We start from the raw sequence: 17,447 nt of genomic DNA on the forward strand, positions 1-17,447 counted from the left end.
GTTTGTTTCCTGGAGCTAGGAGCCTCTCATGTTCTGTCTCCATCTCTGATATTTCCCATTCATTTTGTCTCCTTTCCCCTTTATTCCCTTTCAGTATTTTTTATATCCCCCAAATGAATGAGACCATATAATGTTTGTCCTTCTCCAATTGACTTATTTCACTCAGCATAATACCCTCCAGTTCCATCCACGTTGAAGAAAATGGTGGGTATTTGTCCCTTTTTTAAAATTTTCTTTAAAAAATTATTTATTTATTTATGATAGAGAGAGGCAGAGACACAGGAGAGAGAAGCAGGATCCATGTGAGGAGCCCGACGTGGGACTCATTCCGGGACTCCAGGACCATGCCCTGGGCCAAAGATAGGTGCCAAACTGCTGAGCCACCCAGGGATCCCCATATTTGTCATTTCTAATGGCTGAATAATATTCCCTTGTATACATATAACATATCTTCCTTATCCATTCATCTTTTGATGGACACTGAAGCTCCTTCCACATTTTTGCTGTGATATCCCCAAGAAATACAAAACCTTAATCTAATCATGCCAAAAGGTTCACATAAACCCAAAGTGAGAGGCATTCTTAGAACAACTGACCAGTACTCATGAAATGTTTCAAGGCCATGAAGGACAAAGAAAGACTTAAATAGCTGCCATAGGTTAGCAGAAAAAAAGAAAACAGCAACTAAATGCAATTGGGGATCCTAGTTTGGATCCTGGGGCAGGAAAAAAAAACTATTTGGAAAACTGGTGAAATTTCAATAAGGGCTATAGATTACTCAATATTATAGTACCAGTGCAAATCATACTACTGTATAAAAAAGTTATTATAGCAGGCAAATTAATACAATGTCACCATTATGTTAAATTATAAAGTTATTCACTGTCCTAGCATTTTTATTCCAAATAAATAGAGCATGTATTACTCCTTCTTATGAAACCAGCTGCATAAGCCTATGTTTTCTAGAATCATTACATTTACCTATCCCCCAAATTATCTTTTCTATTATACTATCTCATCAAATTCACATATTTATTGATTGCCACAGTATGCAGTGTACTCAAGATATAAGATGATTACAACGTTTCTACCTGCATAAACAAATCTAGAAAAACAGTTTATGTAATTTATGTTTTACATGCCTACTATAACCTATTATCATGTAAACTAAAAGTACTGTGAAATCTAATGTGAAATGGAGCAGCCACTCTGGAAAACTGTGTGCAGGTTCCTCAAAGAGTTAAAAATAAACCTGCCCTACAACCCAGCAATTTCACTGTTGGGGATTTACCCCAAAGATGCAGATGCAATGAAATGTCTGGATGCCTGCACCCCAATGTTTATAGCAGCAATGTCCACAATAGCCAAACTGTAGAAGGAACCTCGGTGTCCATCGAAAGATGAATGGATAAAGGAGATGTGGTTTATGTATGCAATGGATTATTACTCAGCTATTAGAAATGACAAACACCCACCATTTGCTTCCATGTGGATGGAACTGGAGGGTATTATGCTGAGTGAAATGAGTCAATCGGAGAAGCACAAACATTATATGTTCTCATTCATTTGGGGAATATAAACAATAGTGAAAGGGAATAGAAGGGAAGGGAGAAGAAATGGGTAGGAAATATCAGAAAGGGAGACAAAACATAAAGACTCCTAACTCTGGGAATCGAACTAGGGGTGGTGGAAAGGGAGGAGGGCGGGGGTGGGGAGTCAATGTGTGATGGGCACTGAGGGGGGCACTTGACGGGATGAGCACTATTATTCTGTATGCTGACAAATTGAACACCAATACAAAATAAATTTATTATTAAAGAAATAAAATAAAATTACTGTGAAATCTATTGATAAAAAAAGAATCGCTGTCTTTTGTGCATGGCATAATAGCTGTTTTCATATAAAAAACAGATGTGTCTAAATCAGAGACTGAATAAGTATGCACATACCATCTGCATAGATAACTCCCTGGGGAAATCTGCTCCTTGGAGAGGAATCCCAGATCCTGACAGGAAACCTGCCCAGAACTTCCATCTGCACCTTCTCCTGGGCCTTCAAGACAGAAGTGGTGAGGAGTGTGCACCCCCTGGTGGTCCTGATCCCCTTAACAGAGAGGTTTGTGTCTGGGCTCACACTGAGTTCGACTCACTGTGTCCTTCGCACAGTAATACACGGCTGTGTCCTCGGCTCTCAGGCTGTTCATCTGAAGATACAGCGTGTTCTTGGCGTTCTCTCTGGAGATGGTGAACCGGCCCTTCACAGCGTCTGCGTAGCCTGTGCTACCTCCACTATCACTAATATCTGCGACCCACTGCAGCCCCTTCCCAGGAGCCTGGCGGATCCAGCTCATGTAGTAGCTACTGAAGGTGAATCCCGAGGCCACACAGGAGAGTCTCAGGGAACCCCCAGGCTTCACGAGGTCTCCCCCAGATTCCACCAGCTGTACCTCTCCCTGGACACCTGCAGACACAAGACATCCTGGTCAAACAACTGTCCCACATCCCCAGTTTCTCTCACTCACTTCCACTCACAGACTCAAGGTCTCTGCTTCTCTATGAATTACCTTTTAAAATAGCGACAAGGAAAACCCAGCCAAGCACACACTCCATGGTGGTTTGTCTCTGTTGTGTCCTGATCAGTGAATCAGGTCACCTTGGGATCCTGGGGCTGGGGCTCCTCTCCCAGCTGCAGGGTCAGGACTGGCCTGGATTAATCAGTGGAGGGTGGGCCCTATTTGCATGTCCTCTGACTATGTAACCAGCTCCAGACTTACATTCGTGTATTTAAAGCCAACACATGTATTGCACCACAATTCTATAGCAATTTGTGTAGATGGCCCTCCAACTATATGCAGTTCTAAGCACAGTTATTTATTAATTTCTGGGTGCATTTCAAAAGACACATCAATATAGGTCATTTTCTGGAGATATTTCATCTTGCTAGTAAATTTTAATTCTACATATTTATTTTAGGTGCTGGTGTAAATTGGATTATTTTGTTAATCTTGTATATGTAATTTGTTGTTATTATGTAGGAATATATCTTTATTTTATTTGCTGATTTTATATACTGATTTTTTGCTGAACTCACGAGTTATTTCTTCCAGTTTTTATCTGGCGTTTTTACTCATTGACTCTATTAATACATTGTCATAAGAAAACTAATTATTTTCTTTCCAGTTTATCACCTTTTTTTATGTAGTTTTCTTGCCATGTTTACTGGTAGGTCTTCCAGTCTGTGGCAGAAAGCATTTTCCTCTTCTCTTCAGGATGCATTGTCTGTTTTAATCATGCAGTTGATATAAGGCAGACCTAGAGGAGACAATAAATTTCATTTTGTATGTAGATGACCTACCTAATATAAAGTGACAGTCTACATTCCAATCAGGACAAGGTGAATCTTTATGTCTTCTGCCCATTTCTGACTGTAGTTTTCACTTTGTGGTTGTTTTGTTTGGTAATTTATTTTTCAATTTTGGAAACAAGCCTTTATCTGGAGATAGATTTGCAATTCTCTTCTCCCATTGCTTTTATTCTTTTGGAAGATGTTATTTATTTATTCATCAGAGATGGGGAGATTCAGAGATGGGCAGAGGGAGAAGTGGGCTCCCCACACTGAGCCCAATGCTGATCTCAGTCCCAGAGCTCTAGGACTTCATGAGCCAAAGACAGATGCTCAAGCTACACAGGCATCCCAATCTTTTCCAATTTGTTAGGCCTTTTAATTATGTTGAGTGTTTCCACAGCTGTATGACAGCTCCTTCCTTGATGTAGTCCATAGAGTTCACTTTTACTTTTGTTTCCCTTCCCTTTGGAGATTCGAGTACAAGAACCTGTTGTGGCTGAGGTCACAAAATCTCCTTGATTTTGATGGTTTCTTGCCTCACATTTAGGTCTTTCATCTACTCTGAGTTTATCTTTGTGTGGAATGTAAGAATGTGGCCCAAGTTCATTCTTCTACTTGCAGCCGTCCAATGTTCCCAACACCACTTGTTGAAGAGGCTGTTCTTTTTCCCATCGATAGTTTTCTGTACTTTGTTGAAGATAAGTTGACCATAGAGCTGTGTGTCCATTTATGGGTTCTTTATTCTATTCCATTGACCATGTGCCTGTTATAGTGACACTATTATACTGTTTGGACGATCATAACTTTGAAATCTGGAATTGTGATGGCTTTCGCTTTGTTTTTTTTTAAGTTTTTATTTATGTACTTACTAGAGACACAGAGAGACTGAGAGAATGACAGAGACACAGGCAGAGGGAGCAGCAGGCACCAAGCAGGGTGCCTGTCATGGGACTCGTTCCCAGGTCTCCAGGATCACGCCCTGGACGAAAAGGCAGTGCTAAAACGCTGATCCACCCAGGCTGCCCTGATTTGTTTTTTGTTTCAACATTCTTTTGCCTAGTCAGAATCTTTTCTGTTTATTTACAAATTTTAGGCTTGTTCCATTCCCTAGAAAAATGTTGGTGGTGTTTTGATAGGGTTCATATTGAATGCATAGATTGTTGTTGGTGGCTTAGACATTATATGAATATTTATTTTTCCAATCCATGAGAATAGACTGTTTTCCATATATTTCTGTCTTCTCTAATGTCTTTCATATGTATTTTAGAATTTTTAGACTATAGGTCCTTTCCTCTTTGGTTAGGATTATTCCTCATTATCTGAAGTTTCATTTGTTTTTTTAAAATTTTATTTCTTAATTATATTTTTTATTGGAGTTCGTTTTGCCAACATATAGTATAACACCCAGTGCTCATCCCGTCAAGTGACCCCTCAGTAACCGTCACCCAGTCACCCCTACCTCTGCTGACCTCCCTTACAACTACGCCTTCCCAGAGTTCCTTCCCAGAGTTCCTTTCCCAGAGTTAGGAGTCTCTCATGTTCTGTCGACCTCTCTGACAGTTCCCACTCATTTTATCTCCTTTCCCCTATACTCCCATTTACTACTTTTTATATTCCCTGAATGAATGATACCATATGTTTGTTCTTCTGCGACTGACTTACTTCACTCAGCATAATACCCTCCAGTTCCAATCACCTCAAAGCAAATGGTGGGTGTTTTTCATTTCTAATGACTGAGTAATATTGCATTGTATATATAGACCACATCTTCTTTATCCTTTCATCTTTCAATGGACACCGAGGCTCCTTCCACAGTTTGGCCACTCTGGACTTTGTTGCTATAAACATCGAGGTGCAGGTGTTGTGGTCTTTCACTGTATTTGTATCTTTGTAGTAAATCCCATTAGTGCAATTGCCGGGTCATAGGGAAGCTCCAGGGGAACTTTAGAGATTCATAGTATATAGAACTAGATTTTAAATTAAAAATATTTAATTAGAAAAAGGAATCCCTTTTTTTTTGTATCAGGAGATGAAAGTCAGGGGAACAGCACAGAGTAAACATGAATTTTCGAGCTCTGACCTATTCCCTGTAGAGGAATAGTAGCTTCAGGTGAATGCCAGTAGACACTTGTTCATGCTTTCTGAGTATCCAGCAGCACCCCGTATTAACAGGCCTTTTCCATCAGTGCAGGAAGTCCCCAAACAGGGATGTCATGGGATGATGGGTACCGGACAGGCTGAAAGTGAGATGCGGGCATTGATGAATTAGGAAAGGCAGGTGTGGTTTCAATTTCAACCCACATGTTACCACAGTGGAGTCATGATGGTTTTGGTTAATTAATATCTGCTCCCAGTTGGGGATAAAATGTTTAAATCAAACATATTCAACCTCAATACCCTATATCCCAATGTTTATGAACTTTTGAGGTATAATTTCTCTCTTTCTAACAAAATTAGATGAAAATATCAAAATCATAGAGACATTTTTAAAAAGATTAAACATATATATTATGGTAGATTTTCTGTCAGTTCTTAAAAATGCCCATTCTTCTGTTGATGTGATGAGCACTGGTTGATATGCTTTATGTTGGCAAATTGACTCAAATAGAAAATAAAAAATATATATATTTAAAAATAGTGTCAAGGAAAACCCAGAAAAACACAGACTCCGTGGTGAGTTGTGTTTTGTCCTGATCACTGAATTGGTCACCTATTGTTCCTGGAGCAGGGCTCCTCCCCCAGATGCAGAATCAGGTTTGGGATGTTTTATTCAATAGAGAGGGGCCCTTATATACATGTCCTCTCAGTATATTCTCAGCTTGGGCTCATTTCTGTGGAACTCTTTTGACCAGAGATGTTACTGCCTTTGTATGTTCATATTTACTTCTTTGGAAAACTATGGTTTTTATTATGTAATATTCCAGACTTCAGACTTTGTGTCCACGTGCTACTTTGTAATTGTATTTGCATATAACTCTTGGTTTGTAGGTGTCACGTTTCCCCATACAGTGTTGTGAACTTACCCCTTGCATTGTAGAGGGTTTCTAAGGTGTCCTTGTGCACATTTTCAGGTGGGTCTAACCCCAGATTCTTGGCCTGTGCTCCTCTCCACAGGATTTACTGCCCCTCTGAAACACCTGAACGACAGAGTGGCAGGGTTCCTTAGAATAGTGGATTCCGCATGTATTGGGGATTGCATGATTTTGCTTAATTTAGAATTTAGCTGAATTTCAGAAGGTTTCAGGTAATGCAGTTCTATTTGTAATTCTCTAACAAACCATTCACTGTGTTCCACTGCAGTTAAATCTGTGATCTTCTGTAATCGCTTTGATGAGATTACCTGATGCAGAATGAGCTCATTCAAGTAGAGTTTGGGATATAATAAACTGGTGTCAGAATGAACATTTTTCATTGTATAGCATATATTTTTATTTTTATTATCCCTCCTAAACTAACAGTATAATGCTGCCTGAGATAAACCAGCTCAGAGACAGGTACGGTGAACACAAGATTCAGATGTCGACTGAGGACAGAAAGTGCTTAATGGCTCCTATGAGAGTTCCCTGAAGAATCAGGGGTGAGAACATTCAATCCCAGGCTAGAGGTAGGAGGCCATGTTCAGAATGGCTCTCCAGTGCAACCAGGAAGAGAGTCACAAAACCCCAAAACAAGCCTCAACAAGGTGGGGAGTGAGCATTCACAGAGGAAACAAAACCAAGAGCAAATGATAACAATCTATTGCCAACTGCACTGTGCATTTAGACATCCATGTAACTCCAGCTCAGGTCCAGGAGCTGCACACTACAAGATGAACTGTGATCACTTGCTCCATCCTCTCACACTTATTTTCTGAGTGTTCATGTCTGGGGAAGCTGATATTTGTATAAATGTTGATGAAATCGTCAAAGCCAACCACTGCCCTGTTTCTGGGCATTCAGAGCTTCTCCCCTGCCTTGCTGACTATGAGTGGACTTAACTTGCCTGAAATAGCTTCACTATCATGTAAGTTCACATGTAGACTATGAAATAGGATGGTAGAGCTGTTAGATATTGACATAACCAGGTCATGTTACCTGGTTATTGCAAATTCCATGACAAAAATGATTGCATTTAAATAAAATGATAAGAGATAAATAAGTTGTGTAGGTCCCTCGAGGGTTCCATTGAGGAAATCCTAAAGGGAAACTGATCTTATGTACAGAGGGAGAATCACAGATGCAGGTGGGATTGAAATGGGGACATGGGGACATGGGGCATGAAATGTTCATCCAGTGATAAGGGGTGATGGAAGGGGAGGAGAGCGGGGTGTGGGGGTGAATGGGTGACAGGCAGTGAGGGGGGCACTTGAGGGGATGAGCACTGGGTGTTATGCTGTATGTTGGCAAAGTGAACACCAATAAAAAATAAATTTATTATAAAAAAAGGAATAGGGGAGGAGCAAGATGGCGGAGGAGTAGGGTCCCCAAATCACCTGTCTCCACCAAACTACCTAGAAAACCTTCAAATTATCCAGAAAATCTATGAATTCGGCCTGAGATTTAAAGAGAGACCAGCTGGAATGCTACAGTGAGAAGAGTTCGCGCATCTATCAAGGTAGGAAGACGGGGAAAAAGGAATAAAGGAACAAAGGCCTCCAAGGGGGAGGGGCCCGCGAGGAGCCGGGCTGAGGCCGGGGCGAGTGTCCCCAGGACAGGAGAGCCCCGTCCCGGAGACGCAGGAGCTGCACCGACCTTCCCGAGCGGAAAGGGGCTCGTGGGGAGTTGGAGCAGGACCAGGAGGGCGAGGAGGCCCTCGGGCTCCCGGGGACAGTAACAGAGCAACTGCGCGCCCAGGAGAGTGCGCCGAGCTCCCTAAGGGCTGCAGCGCGCTCGGCGGGACCCGGCGGGACCCGGAGCAGCTGAAGGGGATCGGGGGCGGCTCCGCGGAGGGGGCTGCGGGGCCCCGGGAGCAGCTCGGAGGGGCTCGGGCAGAAGAAGAGGCTCCGTGCGGAGGGGGCTGCGCGGTTCCAGGAGCAGCTCAGAGGGGCTCGGGCGGCGGCTCCGCGGAGGGGGTTGCGCGGCCAGGGAGCGCGAATCCACCAGCGCAGGCTCCGGAGCACAGGGCGCCGGGACACAGCCCAGGATCCCGCCTCCCCCAGGACAGGCAGAGGCCGGGAGGGCCCAGGACAGCAAGGACGCTCCTGCCCCAGCTGAGCACATCAGCGGCCCCGCCCCGGAGCCTCCAGGCCCTGCAGACAGAGTTCCTGCCGGAGCTGAATCCAGGTTTCCAGAGCTGCCCCGCCACTGGGGCTGTTCCTCCTGCGGCCTCACGGTGTAAACAACCCCCACTGAGCCCTGCACCAGGCAGGGGCACAGCAGCTCCCCCAACTGCTAACACCTGAAAATCAGCACAACAGGCCCCTCCCCCAGAAGATCAGCTAGACGGACAACTTCCAGGAGAAGCCAAGGGACTTAAAGTACACAGAATCAGAAGATACTCCCCTGTGGTTCCTTTTTTTTTTTTTTTTTTGTTTTTTTTTTGTTTTGTTTTGTTTTGTTTTGTTTTGTTTTGTTTTGCTTTTTGATTTGTTTCCTTCCCCCACCCCCTTTTTTTCTCCTTTCTTTTTCTTTCTCTTTTTCTTCTTTTTTTTTTTCGTTTTTTTTTCTTTTTCTTCCCTTTTTTTTTCTCTTTCTCTTTTCTTTCCTTCTTTCTCTCCTCTCTTTTTCTCTTTTTCCCAATACAACTTGCTTTTGGCCACTCTGCACTGAGCAAAATGACTAGAAGGAAAACCTCACCTCAAAAGAAAGAATCAGAAACAGTCCTCTCTCCCACAGAGTTACAAAATCTGGATTACAATTCAATGTCAGAAAGCCAATTCAGAAGCACTATTATACAGCTACTGGTGGCTCTAGAAAAAAGTATAAAGGACTCAAGAGACTTCATGACTGCAGAATTTAGAGCTAATCAGGCAGAAATTAAAAACCAATTGAATGAGATGCAATCCAAACTAGAAGTCCTAACGACGAGGGTTAACGAGGTGGAAGAACGAGTGAGTGACCTAGAAGACAAGTTGACAGCAAAGAGGGAAACTGAGGAAAAAAGAGACAAACAATTAAAAGACCATGAAGATAGATTAAGGGAAATAAACGACAGCCTGAGGAAGAAAAACCTACGTTTAATTGGGGTTCCCGAGGGCGCCGAAAGGGACAGAGGGCCAGAATATGTATTTGAACAAATTCTAGCTGAAAACGTTCCTAATCTGGGAAGGGAAACAGGCATTCAGATCCAGGAAATAGAGAGATCCCCCCCTAAAATCAATAAAAACCATTCAACACCTCGACATTTAATTGTGAAGCTTGCAAATTCCAAAGATAAGGAGAAGATCCTTAAAGCAGCAAGAGACAAGAAATCCCTGACTTTTATGGGGAGGAGTATTAGGGTAACAGCAGACCTCTCCACAGAGACCTGGCAGGCCAGAAAGGGCTGGCAGGATATATTCAGGGTCCTAAATGAAAAGAACATGCAACCAAGAATACTTTATCCAGCAAGGCTCTCATTCAAAATGGAAGGAGAGATAAAGAGCTTCCAAGACAGGCAGCAACTAAAAGAATATGTGACCTCCAAACCAGCTCTGCAAGAAATTTTAAGGGGGCATCTTAAAATTCCCCTTTAAGAAGAAGTTCAGTGGAACAGTCCACAAAAACAAAGACTGAATAGATATCATGATGACACTAAACTCATATCTCTCAATAGTAACTCTGAATGTGAACGGGCTTAATGACCCCATCAAAAGGCGCAGGGTTTCAGACTGGATAAAAAAGCAGGACCCATCTATTTGCTGTCTACAAGAGACTCATTTTAGACAGAAGGACACCTACAGCCTGAAAATAAAAGGTTGGAGAACCATTTACCATTCGAATGGTCCTCAAAAGAAAGCAGGGGTAGCCATCCTTATATCAGATAAACTAAAATTTACCCCAAAGACTGTAGTGAGAGATGAAGAGGGACACTATATCATACTTAAAGGATCTATTCAACAAGAGGACTTAACAATCCTCAATATATATGCTCCAAATGTGGGAGCTGCCAAATATATAAATCAATTATTAACCAAAGTGAAGAAATACTTAGATAATAATACACTTATACTTGGTGACTTCAATCTAGCTCTTTCTATACTCGATAGGTCTTCTAAGCAAAACATCTCCAAAGAAACGAGAGCTTTAAATGATACACTGGACCAGATGGATTTCACAGATATCTACAGAACTTTACATCCAAACTCAACTGAATACACATTCTTCTCAAGCGCACATGGAACTTTCTCCAGAATAGACCACATATTGGGTCACAAATCGGGTCTGAACCGATACCAAAAGATTGGGATTGTCCCCTGCATATTCTCGGACCATAATGCCTTGAAATTAGAACTAAATCACAACAAGAAGTTTGGAAGGACCTCAAACACATGGAGGTTAAGGACCATCCTGCTAAAAGATAAAAGGGTCAACCAGGAAATTAAGGAAGAATTAAAAAGATTCATGGAAACTAATGAGAATGAAGATACAACCGTTCAAAATCTTTGGGATGCAGCAAAAGCAGTCCTAAGGGGGAAATACATCGCAATACAAGCATCCATTCAAAAACTGGAAAGAACTCAAATACAAAAGCTAACCTTACACATAAAGGAGCTAGAGAAAAAACAGCAAATAGATCCTACACCCAAGAGAAGAAGGGAGCTAATAAAGATTCGAGCAGAACTCAACGAAATCGAGACCAGAAGAACTGTGGAACAGATCAACAGAACCAGGAGTTGGTTCTTTGAAAGAATTAATAAGATAGATAAACCATTAGCCAGCCTTATTAAAAAGAAGAGAGAGAAGACTCAAATTAATAAAATCATGAATGAGAAAGGGAGATCACTACCAACACCAAGGAAATACAAACGATTTTAAAAACCTATTATGAACAGCTATACGCCAATAAATTAGGCAATCTAGAAGAAATGGACGCATTCCTGGAAAGCCACAAACTACCAAAACTGGAACAGGAAGAAATAGAAAACCTGAACAGGCCAATAACCAGGGAGGAAATTGAAGCAGTCATCAAAAACCTCCCAAGACACAAGAGTCCAGGGCCAGATGGCTTCCCAGGAGAATTTTATCAAACTTTTAAAGAAGAAATCATACCTATTCTCCTAAAGCTGTTTGGAAAGATAGAAAGAGATGGAGTACTTCCAAATTCGTTCTATGAAGCCAGCATCACCTTAATTCCAAAGCCAGACAAAGACCCCGCCAAAAAGGAGAATTACAGACCAATATCCCTGATGAACATGGATGCAAAAATTCTCAACAAGATACTGGCCAATAGGATCCAACAGTACATTAAGAAAATTATTCACCATGACCAAGTCGGATTTATCCCTGGGACACAAGGCTGGTTCAACACCCGTAAAACAATCAATGTGATTCATCATATCAGCAAGAGAAAAACCAAGAACCATATGATCCTCTCATTGGATGCAGAGAAAGCATTTGACAAAATACAGCATCCATTCCTGATCAAAACTCTTCAGAGTGTAGGGATAGAGGGAACATTCCTTGACATCTTAAAAGCCATCTATGAAAAGCCCACAGCAAATATCATTCTCAATGGGGAAGCACTGGGAGCCTTTCCCCTAAGATCAGGAACAAGACAGGGATGTCCACTCTCACCACTGCTATTCAACATAGTACTGGAAGTCCTAGCCTCAGCAATCAGACAACAAAAAGACATTAAAGGCATTCAAATTGGCAAAGAAGAAGTCAAACTCTCCCTCTTCGCCGATGACATGATACTCTACATAGAAAACCCAAAAGTCTCCACCCCAAGATTGCTAGAACTCATACAGCAATTCGGTAGCGTGGCAGGATACAAAATCAATGCCCAGAAGTCAGTGGCATTTCTATACACTAACAATGAGACTGAAGAAAGAGAAATTAAGGAGTCAATCCCATTTACAATTGCACCCAAAAGCATAAGATACCTAGGAATAAACCTCACCAAAGATGTAAAGGATCTATACCCTCAAAACTATAGAACACTTCTGAAAGAAATTGAGGAAGACACAAAGAGATGGAAAAATATTCCATGCTCATGGATTGGCAGAATTAATATTGTGAAAATGTCAATGTTACCCAGGGCAATATACACGTTTAATGCAATCCCTATCAAAATACCATGGACTTTCTTCAGAGAGTTAGAACAAATTATTTTAAGATTTGTGTGGAATCAGAAAAGACCCCGAATAGCCAGGGGAATTTTAAAAAAGAAAACCATATCTGGGGGCATCACAATGCCAGATTTCAGGTTGTACTACAAAGCTGTGGTCATCAAGACAGTGTGGTACTGGCACAAAAACAGACACATAGATCAGTGGAACAGAATAGAGAATCCAGAAGTGGACCCTGAACTTTATGGGCAGCTAATATTCGATAAAGGAGGAAAGACTATCCATTGGAAGAAAGACAGTCTCTTCAATAAATGGTGCTGGGAAAATTGGACATCCACATGCAGAAGAATGAAACTAGACCACTCTCTTTCACCATACACAAAGATAAACTCAAAATGGATGAAAGATCTAAATGTGAGACAAGATTCCATCAAAATCCTAGAGAAGAACACAGGCAACACCCTTTTTGAACTCGGCCATAATAACTTCTTGCAAGATACATCCACGAAGGCAAAAGAAACAAAAGCAAAAATGAACTATTGGGACTTCATCAAGATAAGAAGCTTTTGCACAGCAAAGGATACAGTCAACAAAACTCAAAGACAACCTACAGAATGGGAGAAGATATTTGCAAATGACATATCAGATAAAGGGCTAGTTTCCAAGATCTATAAAGAATTTATTAAACTCAACACCAAAGAAACAAACAATCCAATCATGAAATGGGCAAAAGACATGAACAGAAATCTCACAGAGGAAGACATAGACATGGCCAACATGCACATGAGAAAATGCTCTGCATCACTTGCCATCAGGGAAATACAAATCAAAACCACAATGAGATACCACCTCACACCAGTGAGAATGGGAAAAATTAACAAGGCAGGAAACAACAAATGTTGGAGAGGATGTGGAGAAAAGGGAACCCTCTTACACTGTTGGTGGGAATGTGAACTGGTGCAGCCACTGTGGAAAACTGTGTGGAGGTTCCTCAAACAGTTAAAAATATACCTGCCCTACGACCCAGCAATTGCACTGTTGGGGATTTACCCCAAAGATACAAATGCAATGAAACGCTGGGACACCTGCACCCCGATGTTTCTAGCAGCAATGGCCACGATAGCCAAACTGTGGAAGGAGCCTCGGTGTCCAACGAAAGATGAATGGATAAAGAAGATGTGGTTTATGTATACAATGGAATATTACTCAGCTATTAGAAATGACAAATACCCACCATTTGCTTCAACGTGGATGGAACTGGAGGGTATTATGCTGAGTGAAGTAAGTCAGTCGGAGAAGGACAAACATTATATGTTCTCATTCATTTGGGGAATATAAATAATAGTGAAAGGGAAAATAAGGGAAGGGAGAAGAAATGTGTGGGAAATATCAGAAAGGGAGACAGAACATAAAGACTGCTAACTCTGGGAAACGAACTAGGGGTGGTAGAAGGGGAGGAGGGCGGGGGGTGGGAGTGAATGGGTGACGGGCACTGGGTGTTATTCTGTATGTTAGTAAATTGAACACCAATAAAAAAAAAAAAACAAATTGCATTCCAGCTTCAGCATAAACAATATAATATGTTAATATCAACATCTTAATTATTTTAGTTCTTAATAATTGTTTTCATCTGCTCTGGAACTCTATAAAACCTTAACCATAAACTATCTTTTCTATTCAAAAAAAAAAAAAAAGGCATAGGGGGATCCCTGGGTGGCGCAGCGGTTTGGCGCCTGCCTTTGGCCCAGGGCGCGATCCTGGAGATCCGGGATCGAATCCCACGTCGGGCTCCCGGTGTATGGAGCCTGCTTCTCCCTCTGTCTGTGTCTCTGCCTCTCTCTCTCTCTCTCACTGTGTGCTTATCATAAATAAAATAAAATTAAAAAAAAAAGTTTAAAAAAAAGGCATAGGAAACAAAGGGAAAAATAAACTATTAGGACTTCCTCAAGATAGAATCTGTACAACAATGCAACAGGCAACAAAATGAAAGGCAACCTACAGAATAGGACAAGATATTTCCTTACCAAATTCAGCACCCAACAAAACAATGGATCCGGTCAAGAAATGGGGAGAATACATGAACAGGCTTTTCTCCAAAGAAGACTGACAATTGGCCAACCAGCAGATGAGAAAAATGAATCACATGACTTGGCATCAGGGAAATACAAATGAAAACTAGACTAAGATCCCACTTATACAACTCAGAATGGATAAAGTAACAAGGCCAGAAACAATAAATACAAGCGAAGATTTTGAGAAAGTGGAACTTTCTCTTTCACGTTTGGTGCAAAGGTAGGCTCGTTCAGCCACTCCAGAAAACAGAAAGGAATGTCCTGAAAAAGTGAGAAAATGCCATGCTTGGATGCAGACATTGCACTACAGGGTATTTACCCAAAAGACACATTTAATGAATGAAATGACCCCTGTACATCAATGTTCACTGCAGCAATGTCCACAATAGCCAAACTATGGGAGAAATCAGGATGCCCTTCTACAGAAGAGTGATAAATAAGATGTGGAAGGAGCCTCTGTGTCCATTGACAGATGAATGGATTGATGTGATCTATATATAAAGTGGGATATTACACAGCCTTCAGATATTACATGCTTTCATTAAAACGGGGAATATAAAAAATGGTGAAAGCGAATAAAGAGGAAAGGAGAGAAAATGAGTGTGGAATATCAGAGTCAATGACAGAACATGAGAGACTCCTAACTCTGGGAAAGAAACAAGGGGTAGTGGAAGTGTGGGAGGGGGTTAGGGTGACTGGGTGATGGACAATGAGGGGGGCACTTGGCGGGATGAGCCCTGGGTGTTATGCTATATGTTGCCAAATGGAACTCAAATAAAAAATACAAAATAAAGATGTGGTTTATATGTATTTTGGGATATTACACAGCTGTCAGAATTGATGAATATAATGAAATAACATTTCCTTCAAAATGAATGGAACTGGAGGTATTATATTGAGAGAAATAAATCAATCACAAAAAGGCAATGATATGGTCTCACCCATATGTGGAATATAGGAAATATTGAAAGAGACCATAAGGGAAGGAGTGAAACTCAGTGGAGTAATACTACAGAGGAAGACAAATCATGAGAGACACTTAACTCAGGGGGAAAAAAGCCTGAGAGTTGGTGGAAGGGAGAGGTTGGGGATGGGGCAACTGGGTGATGGGTGTTTAGGAGGGCACATGAAGTGATAGGAACTGTGTATGTAGTAAATAATGGTAAATTCAATTTAAACAAAGAAAAAAATGATTTATCCTGTCCTCACTACTGAAACATCGTACATGGACTGGGTGGATCAAACAACAGACACTTATTCTCACAGATCTGGAATCTGGGACTTCTGAGGTTCAGGTGCAGGCTGATGTGGTGTCTGGAGAGCACGCAAGTCCTACCCTGTCCTTTCTCCATCCCCTCACATGGGGCCAGTGTGCAGGGAGGTTTCCCAGTCCTGGTGTATAAGTGCCCTGATCCCATAATGAGGCTGCACCTCCTGACCTAAGTGCTTCTCTAAGGCCCCACTTCCTCCCCATATACCATAGAGCAGGACCCTGTCCCCACCACTGACTCACAAATCACACCCTGAGCCAGTGTCATTCCTTGGCACCACCCAGGCATTTATGACGTGATGAGAGGCCTGCCTGGTTCTCATCAGACATGAAAGTGAAGGTGTAGAATGGTTATACTCTCGTGATTGTGTGTGTGTGTGTGTGTGTGTGTGTGTGTGAGTTACCTCTGAGTCCACCTCCCTACCATGTCATACTGAGATTATTTCTCACTCCCCAGACATTATTAATATTTTGGTAGAATGTCTCTTTTATATTGTGTTGATTGGAGATTCCTCTGTACCGTGATGTGCAAGACAGCATGTTAGCTTGGGGTCCTGTGATCTACAGTGAGTATCACTGGGACTCATGAAAATGTTCAGATGATGTGAATGGAGTTATTTGTAATTGATTAGTATTTTGGGTCAGGAAAAGTTAAGTACAAGTAACTGCAAGTGCTATATTTGAATTTTTAAGTCTCTAAGACAGAGACTGAAGAGGTAAGCAAGTAATCAAGTGTTCACAGGGGCTCCCTGGGGGAAACTGCTCCATGGAGAGGAAGTCCAGACCCTGACAAGAAACCTGCCCAGAACCTCCATCTGCACTTGCTCCTGGGCCTTCAAGACAGAAGTGGTTAGGAGTGTCCACCCCCTGGTGGTCCTGATCCCCTTCTACAGGGACGTTTGTGTCTGGATTCACACTGAGGTCCCCTCACTGTGTCCCTCGCACAGTAATACAGGGCTATGTCCTCGGCTCTCAGGCTGTTCATCTGCAGATACAGCATGTTCTTGGCGTTGTCTATGGAGATAGTGAATCGGCCCTTTACAGTGTCTGTGTAGTATGTGCTACTTCCATCATACCCAATCCATGTAACCCATTGCAGCCCCTTCCCTGGAGCCTGGCGAAACCAGCTCATGCCCTTCACAGCATCTGCGAAGCTTGTGCTACTTCCACCACTGTTAATGTATGCGACCCACTGCACCCCCTTCCCAGGAGCCTGACGGACCCATTGCATGCTGTAGCTACTGAAGGTGAATCCAAAGGCCACACAGGAGAGTCTCAGGGACCCCCCAGGCTTCACTAGGTCTCCCTCAGACTCCACCAGCTGCACCTCACCCTGGACACCTGAAGACACAAGACATCCTGGTCAGGAAATTGTCCGACAACCCCTCTTTCGCTCACTCACCTCCACTCACAGACTCAAAGTTCCTTCTTCACCATGAATTACATTTTAAAATAGTGACAAGGAAAACCCAGCGGAGCACAGACTCCATACTGGTTTTTCTGTGCTGTGTCCTGAGCATTGAATGGGGCCACCTGGGGATCCTGTTGCTAGAGCTCCTATCCAGGCTTA

At 42.2% G+C, this 17,447-nt stretch overlaps 2 pseudogenes across 2 annotated transcripts in view; both read right to left on the bottom strand.

Moving 5' to 3' along the window:
• Positions 1 to 2,104: 2,104 nt before the first annotated feature.
• LOC144319979 (immunoglobulin heavy variable 3-23 pseudogene) overlaps positions 2,105 to 17,447 on the bottom strand; it is a 187,361-nt pseudogene continuing 172,018 nt past the window's right edge. The window contains exon 2 of the transcript XR_013385596.1: positions 2,105 to 2,460. The product of XR_013385596.1 is annotated as an immunoglobulin heavy variable 3-23 pseudogene (transcript). The remainder of the gene's footprint in view (positions 2,461 to 17,447) is intronic.
• Positions 16,728 to 17,447, bottom strand: part of LOC144321324 (immunoglobulin heavy variable 3-74 pseudogene) — an 88,955-nt pseudogene continuing 88,235 nt past the window's right edge. The window contains exon 2 of the transcript XR_013387027.1: positions 16,728 to 17,218. The product of XR_013387027.1 is annotated as an immunoglobulin heavy variable 3-74 pseudogene (transcript). The remainder of the gene's footprint in view (positions 17,219 to 17,447) is intronic.

The sequence above is a fragment of the Canis aureus genome, chromosome 9 (assembly GCF_053574225.1).
Source record: "Canis aureus isolate CA01 chromosome 9, VMU_Caureus_v.1.0, whole genome shotgun sequence".
In the NCBI taxonomy this organism is placed as follows: Eukaryota; Metazoa; Chordata; class Mammalia; order Carnivora; family Canidae; genus Canis; species Canis aureus.